The sequence below is a fragment of the Oncorhynchus kisutch genome, unplaced genomic scaffold (genome assembly GCF_002021735.2).
Source record: "Oncorhynchus kisutch isolate 150728-3 unplaced genomic scaffold, Okis_V2 scaffold3827, whole genome shotgun sequence".
NCBI lineage: Eukaryota > Metazoa > Chordata > Actinopteri > Salmoniformes > Salmonidae > Oncorhynchus > Oncorhynchus kisutch.
The window spans coordinates 103837-126315 of NW_022265772.1; the positions used below are offsets into that span (position 1 = coordinate 103837).

A 22479-nucleotide genomic window follows, 5' to 3' on the forward strand; every position below is an offset into this window, starting at 1 on the left:
AAATAGGTTGTTCCAACCTGTAAACGAACAGTATGCTTTCAGTCGCGTGTACTAGCTCTTCACCTGTCAACCGGAAGTTGATGATGTTGCTATGCAACCTCTTGCTAGATAGTTAGCATAACAAATGACTAGTTAGACATTTTACGACTTCAGGTGTATTCTTCAATTCAATCTGGAGAACCAGATGGGCATGGTTTGCATATTTGGTGCTATTCCATTGGTTCTACTGTGCTCGGCAAGCTCAATTAAGTGTAACAAATACAGAACCCAGGTCTGATGGCTACCTGTCTTTTGATCCCCCACCTCCAAGAGTGTTTCTCAAACTAAACGATGACTGCGCTGGCGATGAAGGTGGAGTCTGCTTCGCCTGGTGTCCCACCTACAGTGAAGATCGCTTCGCCCACTTCCACTTCACTGTGAACTCCTGTGGCACCACCAGGAAGGTAAAATGACTATTACCCTGAGGTGATGGGTACTGTGTATTTATGGCCTGTGTGCTTCTGTAGGTTGTAATAAGCAATTCCCCTCTACTACAGAGTTTATCAACAATTCATGCTGTATGAGTGCATTACGCATCACAATTGTAGCTATTAGCTGTTATAGGGTGTTTTTTTCTTCACCAATTGCTCAATACTTTGTATACAGGGAAAATGTGCCTCTACTATCAGTGTGTCCACTCCACTGCTTGAAGTTTCCCCTATTGAAGTTGCATATTTCCCCTATTGAAGTTGCATACTCTTTTAAGGTTAAAGGTTTCCTGCTACTATGTGGTCAACATCACTCGCACATTGGCCTTCCTGACCAGGCCGCGTGACAACGAGCCTTTTGTCACCTTGTGACACACACTGAAAAGCTCAAACCTTGCTTGCATTTCCAGACCATATATTTCACTCTTGTGGGGGGGGAAAGAGGGCACATCCTACGTTCATACTTATGACAACTTCATGGACTAGGGCCTTTTATTTATCACCCTAATAATGTTGTGTCTTTTTATTGGACTAAATGCAGTTTGTTAGTGCTTCCCTGCCCTGCCCAGATCAAATCAAATAATGGACAATGCGTTTACCTCAAAATCTAGGCAGTGCATTCAGCATTTGTTTTTAGGCTAGGATACTGTCAATGTCTGTAGTCCATTAGGGCCCTGTAAAATCCCCTTCAATGTTTTGACTGATTGCCCCCCCCCCCCCCAAGGTTTTTGCTCTCATAAGTACACCTTTTTCATAGAACATCTAATCGTGTTATATTTCTATGTCCACGACAACATTTTCCCAACAGATGTCAAAGAAAAGCTCTCTCACACACACACACACAGCAAGGATGGAGTGACAAAGTGTGGTGCTTAAAGACACACAGAGCCTGCAAAGGTATTACCATAATCTCTAGTCTGTGCCAAGTTCAACGAGATGCCCCGCTTGACTGTAGCTCGCTCGGTCTAAGCACAGTTACCATGAGAAAAAGTAGGCCCAAAATGAAGTCTGGCCCTAAATGTCATTTGCTTTTTGGTGACAGTGAGAGAACCGTTAGGGTGAGAAGCACAATTCGACCTCAGGTACATTCCTGAGGTCCTCCCGATCTGTGTAAGCCTAACCTTGACCGTGTAGTATTAACCCTTAACAGTTAAAAGAAGGTGTCTACCTCAAACAGTTTTCACTGACTTCTCTCCCATTAGGAATACATTGCCTGCAACCCTAAATTCAACCTGAAGCCTATGTGGGTTATGAATGCCGTATGAACCTGTATTCGATGACAATCCATCAGCCCACTATGAGGTCTACCTGTGTTGATTCTAAGCTTCCTGAAGCAACCGGAAGTGGTTAAAATCACCCTAAAAGTGTTTTTCCATACCCAAACTGATGTTTGATAGAAATAGTGAATTCAACCTTGTGTAAATCAGTCAGTTCTTAACGTATAGACTTAAAACTCAGGATTCTGTAAAAGCATACCCCAATGAGGATATGTGTTCACGTTCAGCTTCCTGTGCCAAACGGATGTGCCTTAAAATGGTCATAGGGGCTGTTTCGAAGGGTTAACAGATGTTGCATTTTCACCATTTAGATAAGCATCTTTGTGTCAATCAAAAAGTGGAAGAAATTGCATATACTGTAGCCATAATTTGCAGCACAGATTGTTGGATGAAATACACACTAACCTTGCTTACTTATTTCAAAGCGAGGGCACATATTTCAGCCTTGTGGGAAAAAACGCAGGCCCGACCCTGCTTAGCTTCCGAGAACAACGAGATCAGGCGGACTCAGGCCGGTATGGTCGAAAGCACGAAACTTTCTCTTGGTGCACTATATAAAGTCAAAGTGAGTCTGATTAACAGCTGTTGCATTTTCACCATTTAGATAAGCATCTTTGTGTCACTCAAAAAGTGGAAGAAATTGCATATACTGTAGCCATAATTTGCAGCACAGATTGTTGGATGAAATACACATTAACCTTGCTTACTTATTTCAAAGCGAGGGCACATATTTCAGCCTTGTGGGAAAAAACAGGACAAAGAGTTGAAATTCCACAAGGCAGTGACAAAATGCTTACAGCACCTGGTATTCCCAGGTCGGTCTCCCATCCAAGTACTAACCAGGCCTGACCCTGCTTAGCTTCCGAGATCAGGCGTACTCAGCCAGTATGGTCTTAATCAAGAAACCTTCTCTTGGTGCACTATATAAAGTCAAAGTGAGTCTAATTAAATTAGCTTTTGCACAACTCCCACTTTCCAGAATGTTGACATTTTAAGAAGGAAATAGATGTGCTAAGTCATCTGTTTATGTAAACTGAAGCACATGGGTTCAATCCTTGTTCGGCGTTTATGGAAGCTAGATGATATTATGGAAATGAACTTTCATTAGAACAGTGTAAAGAAAAGGTCAATTGTATTGATATGGCCACTACGACCTGTATGCTCTAGTCGGCTGGCCCTCGCTACAAATTCGTCGCCAGACCCACTGGCTCCATGTCATCTTTTTAGTCTATGCTAGGTAAAGCTCCACCTTATCTCAGCTCACTGGTCACGATAACAACACCCACCCGTAGCACGCGCTCCAGCAGGTATATCTCAATGGTCATCCCCAAAGCCAACACCTCTTTTGGCCGCCTTTCCTTCCAGTTCTCTGCTGCCAATGACTGGAACGAATTGCAAAAATCGCTGAAGCTGGAGACATATTTCCCTCACTAACTTTCAGTGTTGCCAACTTAGCGACTTAGTCTGTGTATTTAGCAAGTATTCAGACCCCTCTGAATACTTGCAGACATTTTCATTTTACTCACTTTTTGTCTCTTCCACAATGTTATTCCTCACTCCTACAGTGTCCATCACAATTACATGGACAATTATGCAAATTAGGCGATGACATCATTTAGCAACTTCTAGTGACTTTTAGGACAGCCAATAGCTACTTTCCTTACTGAGGTGTTGGCAACACTGCTAACTTTAAACATCGGCTATCTGAGCAGCTAACTGATCGCTGCAGCTGTACAAAGCCCATCTGTAAATAGCCCACCCAATCTACCTACCTCATCCCCATATTGTTTTAATATACTTTCTGCTCTTTGCACACCAGTATTTCTACTTGCACATCATCATCTGCTCATCTATCACTCCAGTGTTAATTTGCTAAATTGTAAATACTTCGCTACTATGGCCTATTTCTTGCCTTACCTCCATTTGCATGCACTGTATATAGACTTTCTTTTTTTTCTTCTATTGTGTTATTGACTGTACGCTTGTTTATTCCATCTGTAACTCTGTGTTGTTGTTTGTGTTGCGCTGCTTTGCTTTATCTTGGCCAGGTCGCAGTTGAATATGAAAACTTGTTCTCAACTAGCTTACCTGATTAATATAGGTGAAATTTAAAAAAATAAGAAAAAACCATTTCTTTCCCAGAAAGGGGATGTAGCTCAGTGGTAGAGCGCATGCTTTGCATGTATGAGGTCCTGGGTTCAATCCCCAGCTTCTCCATTAAAATTTTTGCAATGGCCCATCTCCTACTTTCCAGAATGTTGAAATTCTCAGCAGGAAACAGAGACATGCTAAATAATTTGCTCTTGTAATCTGAAGAACATGTGTTCAATCCCTGTTCGTACATTTATGTAACAGAAGTGGCATGGTTGCCAACTTCAATTGCATCATTTTCAAAAACTGAAGTTCATGGGTTAGATGACTGTCCATACTTGCTTGTATTTAGAATTGCTGCTATCATTTCATTGTAGTTTCAATGGAGTGGTGTATATAAAAAGTACATTGTATTAATATTGCATTTTATCTGCAAATAAAATTGGATCGAAGCTCAGAGGGGGAGTGCATGCTATTTTAGTACCTTGGTTCAATCCCAAGGTTCTCCACTGAGTATTTGTGTGCCAAATTCACATTACACAACTCCTACTTTCCAGAATGTTGAAATTCTCACAGGAAACAGAGATGTTATTTGTGTGCCAAATTCACATTACACAACTACTACTTTCCAGAATGTTGATAAATATCTTGCAGCATAGAGTGGCATGGTGGCCAAGCGGTAAGGCGTCGGTCTTGTAAACCGAAGATCATGGGTTCAAATCCCATCCGTTCCTTACTGAAAGATAGCTGGTACCATGGGAAGGTTCTTTCACTGGAGGACTTTGAAGAAGAAAAAAGTTCTCAAAATGGCAACCCTTCTATTATATAGTAAGGGGATGTACCTCTACGGTAGAGCTAATACTTGAAATGCATGCGCTCTGAAGTTAATCCCCAAATTTTCTGATGAGTATATTTAGTTGTGAAATTAGCTTTTGCACAAACTTGTGATGTTTCCCACTTATTTATACAACCTACTCCACACTTACAATGTGAAAGTTTATAGAAATTCTGAAATTAAGTAGTAAACAGAAGAAAAGCAGAATTGAGTTCAATTATAATGCAAATAATTTAATGGTCTATGGTTCAATCCCATTTCTGAAGGTCTGATGAATAATTAATATTGTTCCTCCTCTTCCTTGTGGCAGGCGAAGCAGCACACTGCCCTCCAAAGCCGGCAAAATAATCGCCGGACTGCCCCTTTCCTAGCTCTGCATGGTGTGGGGTGACATCCGGGATGACCACAGCAACATCCTCGGTTAAGGGAAAAAAGAGGATCAGGATGTAAACCGTAGCTTCTTAACACTGGCCAGTTGAAAGGTTCTGCTAAGATGTCATGACAAACGACACCTGTCAGAGTGCTCTCTAAGTGTTACTCACCTGCTTGGATGTCAGCTGGCAGAGTGTCGAAGACGGCCATCGTGAGAGTCCTTTCTTCAGGTGTGACATGCTCAATCGATCCTATTTATTTGTACTGAAATCTTTTTTTTTCTCTGCTGCTACTCGTGTTTTACAGAAACACGTTTGAGTGGGTTTTCTACAGTCTGGCGCATGTTGACACAATATGGAGAATGCATATGCTGCAAACCAGCACGACTATCACGCATCAACTATAGACGAGTTTCACTCACTACTGCAGTTTGGAGTTAGGTTGATGTTAGAGGCTACTGGAGGAAGTTATGGGGCATACTTGAACTCTGTAAGGGAACATGAACCTTTCTACTCCTGCAAATTGTGACTAATAACCCTAATCAAATTCTACGAGATGGGTTTTTGAATGCAGTACTGTATTTTCATTGAAATGGCAGATTTGTATGATTTCACACAAAAATGTATGTAATGCTTCCCACAAAGAAATGATTTTACTATTTTGTTTCAAAATGGTCCCTCTGGCATGCATATTTCTGTATGATTTAACACATGTTTGAATCCCACTTCCTTGATATTTTGAAGTTCATTTTAGTCCTCCTCCGTGCATGTTTTGTTCCATACCTGTGCCTTGGAGAAAAGAACTATAGCCCTCCAAGTCTAATACGCTATACACAACAGCAGCCTACAGTGTTAACTTATTGAGAATGTATATCATTGCATTTAACATTCAAACCCCTTTTGAACTCTTCAGATCTTAACCGGATCAAACTGGAATGTTAATATATTACCCTAAGTCAAACTGGTTTTGGTGTCTTAGACACAAAAGGTTGTTTTCTCCTCATAGTAAAAACACTGTTTCATGGTTTGGATTAAAAACACTGGGTATTTGTTACGTAGAACTTTGTGTTTTTTGGGGGGGAAAGCTATACTTAGCTCTACTGCTGTTTGTATAGAGGCCTAGTTAGAATTGTATTGCAATGACAGGTGAAGTGCTTGTTGAAATCTTGCTGCTCATTCCTTAAAGTACTTATACCAACGAATACCTGTTTGTCTGTAGCCATAGCTGTTCTTAACCTGTTCAACTCTGACGCCCTCTGGTGGCATTTTATAAACGATGCATAATATTGTATACTGCCCTCATAAAGTACATTTCGGTCCTTACAGAAACATGCTTAGGGAAAGGGAAAGGGGAATACCTAGTCAGTTGTACAACTGAATGTATTCAACTAAAATGTGTCTTACGCATTTAACCCAACCACTCTGAATCAGAGATGTGCGGGGTCTGCCTTAATCGACATTCACGTCATCGGCGCCCGGGGAACAGTGGGTTAACTCCCTTGCTCAGGGGCAGAATGCCAGTTAAGTACTGTTAGAAAGCTAAGAACTGTGGGATTCTGATAATCGTCAGAAAAAATGTGACTATTACAGAGCCCGAGATAGGGGGGAGGTCCCAATTGTCAGTTGTTGGGGAATAAGAGATTTGAAAGTCTAGGTTCGACATGAAATATGTAACCAATTACTCTCTCTAAACATGTGCACATTTCCATAGGAACAGAGCCATTTTAAAAGTGCGGGGTTTGTGCAACGTTTATCGTTTGACAGGATATACACATAAGAAAGCTGAAGTCTCTATCCATACATTGATGTAAATGTTCCCTTGTCTGATTCCCAGTTCGTCCACTCGCTAGCAGTCGGAGATCACATGAGTTCTCTTGGCCACTTGAAACCAGTTGCGTCTGGATCCTGTCATTTCCTAATGAGCCGCCCCCAGGTGGTGAGGGTAGGCAACAATTTGTAACTGGATCCTGGACTTCCTGACAGGCCGTCCCAGGTGGTGAGGGTAGGCAACATCATATCCTCCATGCTGACCCTCAACACGGGGACCCCTCAGGGGTGCCTGCTTAGGCCCTTCCTGTACTCCATGTTTACCTGCGGCTCCATCACCATCATTAAGTTTGCCAATGACACAACTGTGGTAGGGCCTGATCACCAACGACGATGAGACAGCCTATAGGGAGGAAGTCAGAGACTTCAAAGAGAGTTTGGTATTTTTCCTGGAGGGCCACAATGTGTAGTAATCTTTGGCCAAACCAGGCACACTAGAGGCTATGGAGCGATATGATGTTGAATCTGAAATTCAGTTTGTGTTGGCACTAATATCACTCCATAACATTCTAGCTATATGTCTTGGTTAATGCCTGGTAGGAAAAAATGAAAAAGACTGTAGCTCCTAAAGACATGATGGGCCACCACTTGGGTAGAAGCACTATATGGTCCTGTAGCCTACTTTGTCACATGTAAACAAGTTTAGGATGCCAAATATTACCAAACATCCTACGCTTCCTTTAGTCCCAGTCAAACTTATCTTGACCTTTATCAACCCTACTGCATATTCCCTTTAGCTTTCATTTCAATTTCATTTTATTGTACTTTGTTTGGGATGGCACAAGACACTTAAAAAAAGTATGATTTTCTCATAACAATGGAATTTTAATTCTCTGTTTCTCAATACTGTATGCTATTCGCACACAGTTGTCTGTTGTAGATCTGGAACCACTGACAGAATAGGGGAGTATCTGTGGCCACGTGATAAAACACTAGTCTGGTATCAGTAGTCTGAAAATAGGAGGAAACCAGTTGGACATGTACATCAACATATGGCAGTTGACATTAATATTGTTAAAAACTCATCCTCGATGTCTCACACCTGTTGAATGAACTTGTGCCTTTGGCCAGGATCCAATTTTCCCACGGAGCTGGTGTGTAAAGGACCATATAAAATCATCTGAATGAGGCTTGTTCATGTTTCAGTGGGATTATAGCCTAGTTATAAACAGTTAGTTAATTTAGTGTGTCAGTTTGGTGGAGATCCAAAATGAATGTAAAATCCAGACAGTTGAGGAATGACACGCAGTATGACATGAGCGATACCAAAAACATAGCTACTGCAATCAGTTTACAACCAGGAGTTTCTTTTTTAAATTTGTTTATTGCTTAAACACAAATTTTAACACAGCATAAACCAATAATGATCAAATTAGAAATCAAAGCAGTGGTAGGTTTTATGGGGAAAACATTCAATCAAATCTAATACACATGGTTAGCAGATGTTATTGCGAGTGTAAATGCTTGTGCTTCTAGTTCCGACCGTGCAGTAATATCGAACAAGTAATCTAACAATTTCACAACTACCTTATACACACACAAGTGTAAAGGAATTAATAGGAATATGTACATATAAATATATAATATATATATATATAATATAAGTGACACATTTATTACATCATATTTGTAATTATTAAAGTGGCTAGAGATTGAGTCAGTGTGTTGGCAGCAGCCACTCAATGTTAGTGATGGCTGTTTAACAGTCTGATGGCCTTGAGATAGAAGCCGTTTTTCAGTCTCTCGGTCCCAGCTTTGATGCACCTGTACTGACCTCGCCTTCTGGATGACAGCAGGGTGAACAGGCAGTGGCTCGGGTGGTTGTTGTCCTTGATGGTCTTTTTTGCCTTCCTGTGACATCGGGTGGTGTAAGTGTCCTGGAGGGCAGGTCGTTTTTCCCCGGTGATACGTTGCGCAGTTGCTGTACCAGGCGGTGATACAGCCTGACAGGATGCTCTCAATTGTGCATCTGTAAAGGTTTGTGACCGTTTTTGGTGACAAGCCGAATTTCTTCAGCCTCCCTGTATAAGCCATTTAGCAATAACTTTGACCCAAAGCGACGATCATGCTTGCTTCGTCCCGCAAAGTATTGTTCCTAGAGATACTGAATATGGCGTTAAGTGGAGACGTTATTTTCGTTTGAGTTGGTTGATCAAGGACGCAAGGCTACACGTACAGAAGTTTGTTGTGGGACGAAGCAATGGCCATGCACATAAACATTTTATGTATGGGTGCTCCCAGGAATCGAACCCATAATTCTTGCGTTGCAAGCGCCATGCTGTACCAACTGAGCTACAGGACCACAGACAACAAGAGTTTCTCTCAAGATTAGAATACTTGTTGTAGCTATACAGTAACACGTTAGCTAACGTGCAGTAGCTAGCCAGGGCTACAGTTTGCATCCATTCCATACTTGTTAATTCACGTTTAGCTCATGTAATTTGTAATAACTATCTCTGAAGTTTATTTTGCTGCCACCATGGTGAACCACGTGTATTTCTGCGTGGGCCACCATCTTTTCTCATTTCAACTTTGACCCTTCGCCTCTGACCCAACAACACATGTAATGCTTCTGTCCTCGTTTATTCAAAACTGGTTTGTAGTCGCCCTCAAGCGTTCATCTCAAATTACTGCATTTGATTTGTTATTTTTATTTTATTAAATGATTTAACCTTATTTAACGAGGCAAGTCAGTTAAGAAAACATTCTTATTTACAATGTTATGTATTGCTCATCATTGGTGTCGGCTGTTGTTTACTTATTTATTTGTTGTCTCATCACATTATTGTACAAAAAAACGGAAACGTAGCTAATACACCAGTATTTATTGTTTCGAGTGGTCTTTTTAGTGGTATGGGGATCCAGTATTGCGTCGCTGATTGCATTGATTGACAGATCATCCCTGAAGTTGTTTTATTACGTCAAAGTGCATTCACATTATGACGTTGGCTGAGTTACCGTATATAATGCGATAGTTTCTCTCTTTGGTAATCACTTGGTAAAGTTTTACATGATGGGAACATAGGCTCCAGCCATAGACTTTAACCATGGAGGATAATAAGGTAAGCCTATGAATTGCTAACAGAGAAGCCCCATGCAGTGGTGCAGGAACCGCTGCACCGTCTTTTTTTATGCTGCGTCAGGAACCACAGGGTTTACAGGACATGACGGTAGAGGTGCCGCAAGTAGTGGCAGCTGGGTGGCGGTGTGGGCTAACGTTAATGTGGCGCTAATATTATCATTTTTAATATTGTAAAAAAAATGCATGCATTATAATAACCTATACATCAAACCGTGCTTCTACACCTGCATTGCTTGCTGCTTGGGGTTTTAGGCTGGGTTTCTGTACAGCACTCTGAGATATCAGCTGATGTACGAAGGGATATATAAATGGATTTGATTTGAAATATGATCCTTGCAAAGATAACAGCAGTAGGCTATTTATCATAATTCTACCGAAAATATAATAATAATAATAATAATAAGTGACTCCATAACGCATTAATTATGAATCTTGATATCAGGCAGTAGGATCTATGTGTATTTATAGCGAAAACCTGTCCTGTAAATTTTTTAAATATATTGGACATTATAAACTGGTTGTTTTGAGTCCTGAATGCTGATTGGCTGAAAGCTGTGGTATATCGGAGCGTATACCACGGGTATGGATATACCACGGGTATGACGAAACATTTATTTTTACTTTCCTAATTAAGTTGGTAACCATTTTATAATAACTGTGCGTTGTGTCATGTGTAAGAACAGCTCTTAGCTGTGGTATATTGTCCATATCCATGAGCATTTAAAGAATGGTCTTTTTTCTTCCAGAGTTTAAACGAAGAGGATCCACATGATCATCAAAGTTTGGAAGGTCAAGTCCAGAAAATGAAGAATGATATCCTGGGTTTAAACTATCCAGAAGATAGTGAAGTGAAGGATCCCCTGCCTCAGATCGAGCTGAAGGCTGTGACAAGGAGAAAAGTTAAGGTGAGAGAATAGACTGAGGAGAGAAAGGGAAATCTGGGGTCTTACATGTCCACACTTTAAACCTGTCCAATATGCCATATAACATGTTGTTGTGAGGTTGGAGGGTAAATTGTCCTTACAACAGACTTCCATCTTTTAATATTCAATCACCAATGGTTTACTGTAGCTCTTCTCAAAGGCCTGTATAGCAACATACAGTATGTCATTGACTGTATTGTCTTTTTAGACCAAAAGGAGGACCAGTGCCAACAGGTCCACAGTTGAACAGAGCACTGATAGTGATGCGGCTGAGAGAGATTTTGTTGATAATCAGAATGATGAAGATGAGGAAAAGGTGAAGAAGGATCCCCTGCCTCAGATGCAGCAGGATGCCGTGAAAAGAAATAAAGTCAAGGTAAGGGAATAGATTGAGCAGAGATGTGGATATTTGTGATATCTTTCATATCTATAACCTGCCCCTACAGCATGTTGTTCCGAGGAAGGTAAATTGCCCATGCAATACCCTTTTATCTCCTAATAGTAAATCTAGGGCTGACCCCATTTGGTCGACAGTTTGGTCAATAGGCTGTTGGTTGACTGGGATTTCTTAAGTCGAGCAGCCGCAAAAGTTTGTTTTCTTCATGGTGCACATGGACACCTGTCTGATTCGCGCCTATCTCAGTTGACTAATCCATTGCCGAGGCCACAGGGATGGCACAGTCCATCACGCTAAGACGTGATACTGACATTGTATATGGTTATATTATGTAACAATAATGGTGCAACACTAATAAATCAAATATTATTTTATAACAAATGCGCTTTCTCCTGCATTGGATACGGTCGCTGTCCGTGGTTCTGAAACATAATCTTCAGTGCTCCGTAGAATTGCCGCCCTTTCCTATGTTGTATGTGCATAATAGCAAAGTTAACCAGCATATTGGGATTGAGAACAATGTTGCAGAGGCAGCAGCAGCAGCAGAGACGGGGAAACAGCCCTTGCCTTAGCCTAATTGTCTAAGAAAATTGAGGAGAGAGGAAAACCCAACTAAATTAGGTCTATAATCAAAAGCCTAATTGTTAAATGTGCCTGGCTTTGTAAATCATCCATATATTACCAGTTAAAAGGGTTTTTCTTATTTTTTACTATTGTCTACATTGTAGAATAATAGTGAAGACATCAAAACTATGAAATAACACATATGGAATCATGTACGTATCAAAAAAGTGTTAACCAAATCAAAATCTATTTTATATTTAACACTTTTTGGTACCTACATGATTCCATATGTGTTATTTCATAGTTGTGATGTCTTTACTACTATTCTACAATGTAGAAAATAGTAAAAATAAAGAAAAGCCTTGAATCAGTAGGTGTGTCCAAACTTTTGACTGGTACTGTATACATATATACAGGAGTAAGACAGATATAGCTTCTGTTGCCTGTTTGAGTATTTGTTTAATAGACTACTGATTCTGTGAGCACCAAGCCTCATGCACCGGCAAAATGTTGAATTAAGCCATTTCACAGATTCGGCTGTTTTTAATCTTTGCTATGCTGTAATAATACAGTGTCACCATCGGGCTCTTTCCTGAGTCATTTGTGTGTCAAACAGTGTGCTTAAAGCATCAGCCAAGCTCAGTGCCTATGTAGGTGATTGTATTCAAACACATAGGCTGTGTCTGATATGGAAAAATACATTTTAACATTAGAACAGGATGACTCTCGGTCGACAATATTTTTTTTTGTCGGGGACAGCCCTGCAATCAGTCTTACCCTTGCTCTACTCAAAGGGCTGTATTGGAATGGCTTCATACAGTATCTACATGTATATCATTGACTGTATTGTCTTTTTAGGCCAAGAGGACCAAGAGAAACAATGTGGAGCAGATCACTGATGCAGGTCATAAATTAAACTCTAATTTCACTGAATGTAATCCTTTTGCATGTAAATGTAATTTAGTATGGACATCTATTGAGCAGAGGACTAATAGCAGAGTGCACATGTTATACTTTCTTGGCTACTTAACTTCACAAAGTACACAAAGTTGGCTAATACATATTTGCCTCAGAAGGTTACATGTTTTCTGACTTCTTTACCTTGGTGAATGCTGCTTTGCACACAGGTCCCTCTACATCTGTGGAATTCTCTGGGATGGCAGTTCAGGGGACATCTCACCAGGGACAATCTAATGAGAAGATCCTAAGTGAGTGTGTCTCCAGGGCCTGTCAGACCAGGGCTCTTGACCTCCCGCCAATCGATCCGGATGCTTTCAACCCGATTATCATCCGGTTTCTGGAAAAACTTACTGAGGAGTATGTCCAAACTTCTATTGTAGTATTTGAATGCAATGTCATCTGGAGGATTTTATAAATTGTATGTGTGTTGGTGTGCTTTTTGGTGCTAAAAACATCTAATTATCTCCTATAGGCAATGGAGGCAGTTAAGCATTGGCAGGATGGACCCTGTAAGTCCCTTAACCCTGAAAATGATTCATAGATATATTAATAGATGTTTCAAGAATATTAGATACAAACCTTTTATCTATCTACAGTATCATCCACATTATCACAAACAGTTTCATTCAAAGAGCTTTTTAGTAGCCTACTGCTTTTCATGCTTTCCAATGTATGCCACTTTCATGATTCTCATGAACATATGTGAGATTGTTGGTATCTCTTCGAGGAGCTTGGTTTCAGAGCCCGGCTATGAGTAATCTACCTACACTGTTTCGGTCCTACAGGTGATGAGGGCATTGCTTGCAGAGATGTGCCTGGAGATTGTGCGGTTTGTATCTGAGGCCATCCTGGAGGTCATCATCCCTGCAATTTTCCGTTTTGTACGGATATACAGCCATGTGTCTCCAGTATCCAGCAAGTCTCTGACAGAATCAGAGAGATCCTCTAGCACAAACCTGAAGGTTCGCAAGAGAGGCAGCAGCAAATCCTCAAGGTCTTGCACGGCCAAATCAAGCTCCTCTCGTAATGGGTATGTTCAGTCATTCCTAAAGAAACCGGTTTCACCTAACTATTCATAACCCATTTTGTGAAAATATGTTTTGTTATCTGTGTAACAGTTTACTCTTAATGACCAGTTTAACTGATTACTGAATGATGTATTAATGTCACTACCGTGTCTACTATTGAATATGGAATGCTGTATTGTTTGCTTTGTATTCTCAAAGGTCTCAGACAGTGTTGCCAAATACTCAGGGAGATGATGAGTCGATATCATCTGAGCCACTCAGTGACTTTTTTGGGATCACTGAGGACAGTCTCCTCACTGGTGTCCAGGATTCCGTCAAAGAGTCGCTGAACAATGTCCTCTGTATCCAAATAGAGGGCCAGGTAGACACTCAAAGTCTATCCCGGGTTATTGTTGGAGAAGTATCAAAGAAGGTCAATTCCATAATCTCTGTGGCCATCCAAACTCCCGTCTCTGGGCGAATGTCCCCTGTCATTTTTGCCAGTGGTGGTGTCTCCAGCACCAAGGTGGTTGAGGAGATGGTGTCTGGTGTTTCCAACATACTTCAGATGTACATTAATGGGAAGAGTGTTGAGCAGAGTGTTGTTCACAGAGAGGATGGTGTTGAGGTGGACATGACACATTTAACAGGACAGGTCATGACAGCCCTCAGTGGCACTGTTTTGAACTTCAGCAATAAGGAGAAAAATGAACCTGACAAGAGGGAACTGCTTTGTGTTGTTGCTGACCATATGAAGATGCTTGAAGCTTGTAAAAGTCCTGAGGAGATGCTAAAACAAGGAGAGAGCAACCTCAACATCAAAGGTGCCAAATCTAGTCTTCGTCTGTCAACACAAAGTATGGATAGACTACTCACTGAGGAGTTTCAGACCAAGGCCACTGAATCGATCCGGGAGATCGTTAAAAGATTCAGGGGTTGTACATCATGTTGTTCTGGCACTACATCATCTTGTCCAACTCCTAGGATAGGTGAGATCAGAGACCTTATGGTTGACCCTGAGGCCTCTGAGTTGGTAAGAACCTTTGTTTCAGACATGGACAATCTTACCCAGTCTATCAGGGCATCCTGCTCCCCTGCACAGGGCGAGGAGATCCTTCTTGAAAACCATCAAAGTAAGATCTGGTCTTACACTGTTGGTTGTTACTACGACATAAAAAATACGCTGAAGAGGCTTCTTACCTGTCCAGAAAAAGGGTATCTCGCAAGTACATTTGTGGGGAGCACAAAATATTATTTCACAATGGTTCCAACTTTGTGCCTGGACGTCGGTCATTCCAGTAATGGTGAGGCTGACACATCGGACTCCATTTCTTGTAAACCACTTTTAATAACCCCCTCATCTATGAATGAACAAAAAGGACAAAGTGAGACCCCAAAACGTCTCTTGGCTCTCAACAAGTATTTGCAAAACCAAGTCCTCCTTGACACCACAAAAGCGATTGCCAGCCAGGTTCTAGTCTTGTATAAGACTGAGGTGATGAAGAAGTTCTCATCTTCTGTTGGAGAGTGTGATTCTGAAGAGTCTCTGGAGGCCATTCTATTTGTGGATGGCATCATGTCTGACTTGAATGATTTCACCAGTTCTTGTTCCCCCTCACCATCTGAGTTGTTAGACAGTGAACAATGTCTCTCCCATCTCACTTTTCCACTTGGTCTGCAGGACAGCACCACCAACAGTGAATCTACCCAGAGTCTTCCAATTATAAATATGAAGAAACTCTCCGGTGTGTCTTTCCAGACAAAGGCTAGAAAGGCAGTGAGTGAAGATCTGAGATATGTCAACCCCTTTACAAACAGCTTACTGGGAGACTCTGAAGCATCTAAATTGCTGGACACTTTTGTAACAGATGTGGAGACTGTTGTTCAGTCCATGCAGGCACATGACTCTGAAAATGTCAGAATTTCAATAGTGAGCACCCTTTCTGCTGCTCGTATTATATATCATAGATTTAGAGAAATGCTGAGGCGGTTTCTCACTCCCTGCCAAGACTCTGTAAAGGTCATCGATGGTGTTACACCAATACATGATGAGACTCTCAAACAGGCTCCTAGTGAAAGTTTAGATTCTCAGGTGACTTGTAATAGTGATTCTCTTGAAATCCAAGCAGACCTTCAAACCTGTACCAAGGAGGTCATTAGTCAGATCCTCACTGTGTATCAATCTGAGGAATCCATGGAGAAATGCCTCTATAGCCTAAAAGGAGATACAGAAGACCTGTCCAAGCTTTTGGATGCCGTTGTTTCTCAGATTGACGTCCTTGCCGCCTCCAAATCATATTTATCTGTTGATGACTATGCTGTCAATACACAGGACAATTTGCATGGTGAGATCAACAATGATGAGGAGGAGGCATCCTCTAGAAGTCTTAAATCCACAGCCTTTGACAAACTATGTACTGAGGAGTTTCACACTAAAGCCTCACATATGGCTGGTGGGATCCTTCAATCAGGGTTGATTGGCATTGTAAATACCAGCCTTGATGGTAGAAGTGCAGACATTTGTGCAGAGTCCAGTAACGATGGTGATGATAGAGATATCAAAATCCTTCAGAAGAGTGGAACTCCACCTTTGTTCACCTCTTCTCTGCACACCAATTCTGCAGCATCCAACATCGTCATAAGCATCACTAAAGACCTTAATAGCTTCACCCAGATGACTAAAATGTCTGATGCTTCAGTGTCTGGCCAGTTAGAGAGATCCCTGTCAGCTTCAACCCTTCCTGTCAGTGTTCAGAACGGGGCCAATGTGAAAGGAAAGATCATTTGGCCAGGCACTGTAAACCTGTTCAACAATGTGTTCATCAAGGTCAAGGATTTTTTTGCCCAGCAACAACCGGTCCTCCTAGACAATGTGGTTGAGGCCCCCAAACATGCCGAATCCATATGCAGAACAGCTACTTCTACACAAATGACTTACAGTGAACATGAAGGCAGCCAGACCAGCATGGTAAATTATTCCAAAGCCTTAATTAGTCAGACTCTGATGACAATCCAGAGGAGAGTGTCTATGTCAGAGAGGATGAGCACCTCAGAGAAAGGCCTCTTGACTCGTTCCATCGTGGGCTCCATGTTGGAGGATGTTGACATGGTGAGAACTGATAGACACGAGATACACCGTCCATCCTCCTCAAAGTCCTCCCTGTCCATCACCTCTGCCATGACCAGAGGGTCCCAGAGTGATTTTACAAATTATCTTCCAGGCACTCCAGTCCCTGATGAGTGGCCTGTTGAAATCTATTGTCCTATCATTAGGAGTTCGGTCATTGATATGAGTGACTCCTCAACTCATTCACAAGGGTCAACAAATTACACAAGGCAAACCATCTCTGCCATAGTTGACATTGTTATGGAGGTCATTCCAAGAGAAGATATGGAACACATAGCCACTGCAGATGATGTCACTTCTTTTACAAGAAGACTTGCGAGACTCAGCCCCAGGGACGGTCTTCAGAACTTCTCACATGAGCTCACTGACAAAGTTTATGAGCTCATAAAGAGTCACAACACCCCCCAGGCTCTTTTTGTGCCAGCTGGCAAGAGCGTGTCTGACTCTATTCTTTTGAAGCTGAAGACAGGATTGAATGCTTCTGAAGAATCCAGGGAGTTTCCATCTGACCTTGTGTACTCCTTTGCTACGGAGTCAATAAAACGTCTGCTACAGCAGATTGTCTTCTGGCTTCCTCCACCATCACAAGGATCCGATTTCTGCCAAACTATCATCTCTGATGGTTCTCTGCAGGACACAAGTCGGCTTATCCCGAGCTCTTCTGCCATCTCCGTTAGTTCCTCACAGGTTTACTGTGACACAAAGAGCCTTTTCACCAATATAATGGTCAATCAGGTCATGGATACCTGTTCTGTGGCCTCCAATTCATCAGAAGAATTATCAGAGTTGATGAACATAATCAATGGGTTGTCCCCAACTGATGCTGGAACACTTGACTCTGACAGACCGGCTCTCATGACCACTAGCCGTCAGTCTAGTGCCAAATCATTGCCTAGACCCTCTCTGTCTGGCAGCAGCACACACAACGGTGGAACTGTGGATATTCAAATTTTAGGAGAGGTGGAATCCAAGATGGACAACAAAGATCTGGAGATGTCTAGTGCCTCTGTGCATCCATCAACTCCATCAGCCATGGACTCTGATGCACATGCATCATTTGACTCCACTAGCAATGACTACACCTCTTTGGTACTTTTACTGATTGTTAGATTGCTGTCAATGATCACCCCTTTCACATTACTGGAATCCTCTGACATTGGTGAAACATCAAGAGTTCTCACAAAGAGGATTCTGTCTGAGTTCTGTGGCACCTCAGGCCTTGAACCAACTCAAGCCTATCCCCAGAATCTGAAAATCCAAAAGATTTTCAAGGCTGTCTACAAGGGGCTTCTTCAAGAATTTGGGTCAGAGAAGATGCTCCAGGTTGCAATGAAGTCAACGGATTATGCATTTGACGATGCCCTGGTCAAATCATTAACTAGGGAACTACTAACGAAATGCAATGAGGCTAGCTCTTCACCTCCCTCCATGACCCAGTTGTCATCACGCAATGCACTTGGCAGTGACGAGGTAGGTAATTCTGGGCTTCCAACAACTGGTAGAAAGGAAAAGAAGAGAGGAAGATTCAGCGCTCTCTGTGGACTCAACCAAAAGGTACATATGTCATCAAAATACACATTTTTAAGATGATTTTTTATTCATTACGTACAGTATGATGGTAAACACTGATACCCTTTGTGTGCAATTTCTCCTACTGTATAAATGACTGTTTGTTACCCAGTGTACAAAGCAGGTCAACAAGAAGAACCACTGCACTCCAACACCTTCCCAGAACCAGACCCCTGCCGTCAGAGAAACAGGTAAGTCAATACACTCAAATGTGTACTGAACATAAATATAAACGCAACGTGCAACAATTTCAAAGATTTTATTGAGTTACAGTTCATTTATGGAAATCAGTCAATTGAAATATGTTCATTAGGCCCTTATCTATGGATTTCACATGACTGGGAATACAGATATGCATCTGTTCGTCACAGATACCTTAAAAAAAGGTAGGGGCGTGGATCAGAAAACCAGTCTGTATCTGGTGTGATCACCATTTGCCTCATGCAGCGTGACACTTCTCCTTCGCATAGAGTTGATCAGGCTGTTGATTGTGGCCTATGGAATGTTGTCCCACTCCTCTTCAATAGCTGTGTGAAGTTGTTGATTATTGGTGAGAACTGGAACACGCTGTTGTACACGTCAATCCAGAGCATCACAAACATGCTAAATGGATCACATGTCTGGTGAGTATGCAGGCCTTTCGACATGGGGCCATGCATTATCATGCTGAAACATGAGGTGATGGCGGTGGATGAATGGCACGACAATGGGCCTACGGATCTCGTGATGGTATCTCTGTGCATTCAAATTGCCATTGATAAAATCCAATTGTGTTCGTTGTCCGTAGATTATGCCTGCCCACACCATAACCCTACAGCCAACACGACGCCATATATTTGGTCTGTGGTTGTGAGGCCGGTTGGACATACTGCCAAATTCTCTAAAACGACATTGAAGGCGGCTTATGGTAAAGAAATAAACATTCAATTCTCTGGCCACAGCTCTGGTGGACATTCCTGCAGTCAGCATGCCAATTGCACGCTCCCTCAAAACAAGTCAACCAGCGTTTTTCCTTGCTCCTATTCTTCTCAGTCTCTGTCTCTGAGACATCTGTGGCGTTGTGTGGTGTGACAAAACTGCACATTTTAGCGTGGCCTTTTATTGTCCACAGCACTAGTTGCACCTTTGTAATGATCATGCTTTTTAACCCACAAGAGTCTAAGCCCTGTCTAGGCCGAGGGGTTTGTATCGTCCTTACTGCTAATAGCCGATACAAATGCATTGAATAACATATTCACTACATGGAAAGTGTCTGTCCTAAATCTGAGAGATATAACAAAGTTGACGAATATATATATACAGTGCCTTGCGAAAGTATTCGGCCCCCTTGAACTTTGCGACCTTTTGCCACATTTCAGGCTTCAAACATAAAGATATAAAACTTTATTTTTTTGTGAAGAATCAACAACAAGTGGGACACAATCATGAAGTGGAACGGCATTTATTGGATATTTCAAACTTTTTTAACAAATCAAAACTGAAAAATTGGGCGTGCAAAATTATTCAGCCCCCTTAAGTTAATACTTTGTAGCGCCACCTTTTGCTGCGATTACAGCTATAAGTCGCTTGGGTATGTCTCTATCAGTTTTGCACATCGAGAGACTGAAATTGTTTCCCATTCCTCCTTGCAAAACAGCTCGAGCTCAGTGAGGTTGGATGGAGAGCATTTGTGAACAGCAGTTTTCAGTTCTTTCCACAGATTCTCGATTGGATTCAGGTCTGGACTTTGACTTGGCCATTCTAACACCTGGATATGTTTATTTTTGAACCATTCCATTGTAGATTTTGCTTTATGTTTTGGATCATTGTCTTGTTGGAAGACAAATCTCCGTCCCAGTCTCAGGTCTTTTGCAGACTCCATCAGGTTTTCTTCCAGAATGGTCCTGTATTTGGCTCCATCCATCTTCCCATCAATTTTAACCATCTTCCCTGTCCCTGCTGAAGAAAAGCAGGCCCAAACCATGATGCTGCCACCACCATGTTTGACAGTGGGGATGGTGTGTTCAGGGTGATGAGCTGTGTTGCTTTTACGCCAAACATAATGTTTTGCATTGTTGCCAAAAAGTTCAATTTTGGTTTCATCTGACCAGAGCACCTTCTTCCACATGTTTGGTGTGTCTCCCAGGTGGCTTGTGACAAACTTTAAACAACACTTTTTATGGATATCTTTAAGAAATGGCTTTCTTCTTGCCACTCTTCCATAAAGGCCAGATTTGTGCAATATACGACTGATTGTTGTCCTATGGACAGAGTCTCCCACCTCAGCTAGAGAGATTAAAGTAGATGTCACGTGTCAAAATTTTGATTGATGACCCTATGTGAACCTATGTGAACTCTATGTGAACCCTATGTAGTGATGACGTGTGCATGTCTTCTGGTCAGGCAAGCCTGGTTAGGTGGGGGCTATGGGGTGAGTAAGGGTCCATTTGACAGGCCGTTAATGATTGATGACCCAAGCCTGATTTATGACCCTATGTAATGATTTATGACCCTATGTCATGTAGAAGGGTGCATGCCCAGGGGGGTTGGTGGGGTTGAGTAAGTGACCATGTGTCAGGTCAACCTGTTACTGTTTCTCACGGTTTGGGTTGGTTAAGGCCCCTTATAAAGCCGCTGAACAATACCTGTTTAAGAGTGCACAAGATCTTAAGAATAACCATGGAATTTGGGATCGGTACCAAAGCAGTGATGACGGTAACAACTGAAACAGGCCTTCGGGTTGCCCATAGAGCAAGGGCAAAGTATCAACCAGCAATATATGATGCGCCAAAAAAACGTTTTTTAAATGTGTATAGAACCCAAATACCGCCAGCAAATGCTCTGACAGATCAAGTGTTGATGTCTAATGGCCAGCAGTGGGGGTATCGGTTTGATTACCTGGCCTGTAGAGTGACCCTCTATACGGTAGATGAAGGAGAAGAATATACAGACCAGACTGTAGGCTTGGAATATGGTGTTGAAGACTGGTCGGTTTTTCGCAAGGTTGTGTGTCCTGAACTGAGCCTTATCACCAAGGGGTATAGTGTGTTCACGGGCCACGAGACCCGTTGGGAAGGTACCCCTGACTCCTCAGGACAAATATTTCACAGGGTGAAAATACAAAGAAAGAATGGCCGACCGTGCGGCAGCATGGAGTTCTATATCGGCACCGAGGCAATCCGAAACCACAACCTTAGGGGTGGTGGCCTGACTGGGGATACCCGACTGCGTCTGCTTATTCCTTTTAAGAGTTGGGATGTACTGGAATTGAAAATGTTGCAACCGTTGGATGCTCTCTTTGTACAGAGCCAACAGCGTCAGAGCCTTGTTCATTTAAAGAAGTGCATAATATATACGAATCGTAAAGATTACGATGCAAAAGAGCCTCAAGAAGATACAGCGTCAGAAGAAAACTAAGTAAGCGGATGCTTTAACCCCGCCCCCCCAGATACCCAATGGCCTTGTTCTACAATAAAAAGAAAAAAGCAGCCACGTCTTCATTTCAGCATACACCATGGATCTCCAGACCATCTACGAGGAAGCCACTACGTCATGGGGGCCCGACACTAAAGACTCTATGCCACGAAGCCCTACACTCTACGCACCCCTGGCAAGACCCGTGACACCCCCGACATTTACCCAGCCTGAGGATGTGTTTGATGGGGTGGCCAGTACTATTTTTGTGGATACAATCAAGGCCTCTGTAGCTACACTTTTAAACGTGGTGATTGGCGAATATATACGAGAAAAATGCATCGGCTGTGAGATCAATCATCCCAGCCAGCGTCGTCATCCTTGCCTCTACGACCCTCCTAGATACTACTTTTTCAATCATTTTGAGGAGCTGGTGAAAAGACTGTGGTCCTGCCGTTTTATACCAGCGCTGGTCATCGCCCTGGAGTCTATGGGTATTGCGCCGTCTATCCCTAGAGTTTACGGGGTAACCGAAGCCTTCCTACATGAACTGAAGGAGGCCATCTTCATCCATGAGAAACTCAAAGAA

The 22479-nt window shown here is 42.2% G+C and overlaps 2 non-coding genes across 2 annotated transcripts; both read left to right on the plus strand.

Moving 5' to 3' along the window:
• The first annotated feature begins 3889 nt into the window (after positions 1-3889).
• trnaa-ugc (transfer RNA alanine (anticodon UGC)) lies at positions 3890-3961 on the plus strand. The gene has a single exon. It is a non-coding gene; the product is annotated as a tRNA-Ala (tRNA).
• A 536-nt stretch (positions 3962-4497) lies between these two features.
• On the plus strand, positions 4498-4569 carry trnat-ugu (transfer RNA threonine (anticodon UGU)). Its single transcript has one exon. It is a non-coding gene; the product is annotated as a tRNA-Thr (tRNA).
• The last annotated feature ends 17910 nt before the right edge of the window (positions 4570-22479 follow it).